The sequence below is a fragment of the Propithecus coquereli genome, unplaced genomic scaffold (genome assembly GCF_000956105.1).
Source record: "Propithecus coquereli isolate 6110/MARCELLA unplaced genomic scaffold, Pcoq_1.0 Scaffold8, whole genome shotgun sequence".
NCBI classification, from domain to species: Eukaryota; Metazoa; Chordata; class Mammalia; order Primates; family Indriidae; genus Propithecus; species Propithecus coquereli.
In genome coordinates, this window is record NW_012154173.1 from 7,983,931 (window position 1) to 7,986,672 (window position 2,742).

The following is a 2,742-nucleotide window of genomic DNA, read 5'->3' on the forward strand; positions in this document are numbered from 1 at the left end:
CCAAGAAAAATGAGAACATATGCCATGCAATGTCTTATAGACAAATATTTTTAAGAGCCTTCTCTACACTAGCTCAAAACTGGAAATAACCCAAATATCCATCCTCAGGCATTTTACAATAATAGGAACTGTGCTTTATGAGGTAGTTGGTTCTTTGGCTAGATCTGTTAAGTGGCAAGCATAGGATTGAAAATCCACACCTAATTTGGTTCTTCCCACATCAACACTGCCTTCTTCCCTTACCCAAGTATTTGATGTTTGCGCTAAATAGTGGCAATGTCTTTCTTCATATGAATATTCCATACAGTAAAAAATCATTACAAGAGTCAATCTCAGTATCATATAATTTTAGTATGCTAGATGAAGTCCAAAAATAGAACTAATGAGGACAGATATATATTTATAATAGACCTATTAGATTTCTTATGTCTTTGATTTGGAAAGGCTATTGAGTTTAGGATAAAGGTCTTTTAATTGTGATTCAAACATAAAAATTGGAAAGAAATATGTTTGTGATCCTTACTATAAAATTAACATACACAATTTATTTAAATTTAAATAAATTCTTAAGAAGTGAAATGCAAATTAGTTAATTTTTATTGATTGTTCTTTCCATACCTTTTAATACTAAATCTACAACTCTCTCGAGTAAAAGAGATTACAATATCTTTACCAAATATATACTCATTTTTCTGTTCTGAAAAGCAAAAATGAATATAAGATCATCATACATCATCTAAATCATGGCAGTAGCTTTTTAATAATTTAAATTTCCCATTTTTTCTCATCCTAATGAGTTTTTCAAAATTCACACCTGATATGACCATTTTTTTGCTTAACACCTTCAGATGGTTCCTTTTTGCCTATAGCAGTATTTCTCAATTTTTTGGGGGGGGCCACCTATACTAGCCACAGGTGCTTATTAAAATTGTAATTTTCCAGCCCATCCCAGAACCAGGGAATCAAAACATTTTGATCTTTGGTCCATTAACATGTATTTTAGAAAACAGTCAGGGTGCATTTGAAAACCACTAATCTAATGGTTTCAATTTCATTGGAGTGGAATTGCAGGCTCTTGAGAATTTGGCCCCTTCTTGCCTTTTCTGCCTCATCTTCTACTATCTTCTTCCCTCATTCATCATTCCTTATATGCTTACTTGTCAATGCCCTCTCCCATATTCACTATATTCACTTTACTAAGATAGAAAAATATTAATAATCAAAACTTTTCTTTTTATCACTGCAGTGGTTCATAAACTTTAGTGTTCATAAAAATCAAATGTGCTGCTTGTTTAGAAAGGCAAACAAATTCTTAAGTCCCACCACTATAAGTTTATAATTTAGTAGGTACAGAGTGGGGCATGCTAATTTTTATTTTAAATATGTACCCCCAGAGATTCTGAATCAAGTAGCCTCTGAACTATACTTGTGAATTTCTATTTCAGTGACTTAAGTGTATTAGACAATCCACATAAACTAGTAATCACAATACATTTTGATACATTTTCTAAATGTTTATGGTGCCCAAGAAACCATAAAGATAAAGGTAATTTTGCCTAAAAAATTCAGAGAAAAGACTAGAAATACAAAGCACTTAGGAAGTAATCGTCATAGAGTTGTTAGATGATGATGATGAAGGTTGGACTGGAATAATTATAAGGATGAAGAGGATCAGATGAATTCAGGAAAAAAATTAAAGCAAAAATTGACAGAAATTGTGATTTATTGAATGGGGAAGCATGAGAAAAAGGAATCTAAAAATGATATTTCAATATTCATGAGTAGATGGATTGTCATGCTTTTCTCAATGATGAAGAATACAAAATGAGAAGATTTTGATGAGTTTGGCCTGGTGGTTTTTGAGCTTTCTATACTATAACTGAGGAAACTAGATTCAGCAAATGATTAGATATACACAGCTGAAATTCAAGAGAGAGGTAGAGCCTGTATATTTAGATCTTAAACAGCTGACACAAACGAAGTCATCCAAATAGAGCAAGTACAACAAAAAGAGAAATGGACAAAGAATTGAACTCCAAGGAACACAGTCAAACCGTTTCCAAACACACTGTTGCCTGGGAAACTCTGGTATCTTCCCCACATAGTGTCCAGATACTCCACTACATAAAGTCTCTGCTCTGTATTTATTCTGGACATGAAACTTATTCTTTTACTTCCAAATTTATTTTAGAAACAAGCATTTAACCTTTTAGCCACCTTAATATTTATCATTAGAAGAAGGAATTAGTTTCTCTTCTGTATTTCCCTCAGAAGACAGTGGCAATCTTGAAGGCAAGAAGTTTCATTCTTTGCCTAATGCCCAGCATTGCCAAATGTTTAGTAGGTGATGAATGTTTGTTGAATAAATTATTGTTTAAATTTCTAAATATTATGATTTAGCATTACCCTCTGGTTAGCAGGTAATTTTTATAATAATGTGAAAAATATTAAATTAACAATGGTGAAAAGTTGGTGGAATATAGTCAATAAAAAATAGAAAAAGTGTAGAAAAGAACCCAAAGTAAAGAGAATAAACTATTTAGAGAAAAAAGAAGAAAGAAATTCTACATGTTAATTACTAAACACTAAAGGAGATAAAAAATTTTCTAACATTTCTTTATTCATCACACAAATATTTTATGGGAAAATTTTTACTCTAACACTGTGCAAACACGCAGTGTTAAATGATAAACTCTTATACATACAATAATTTGAACTCTTTTCACTCCAAACAGAACAGGA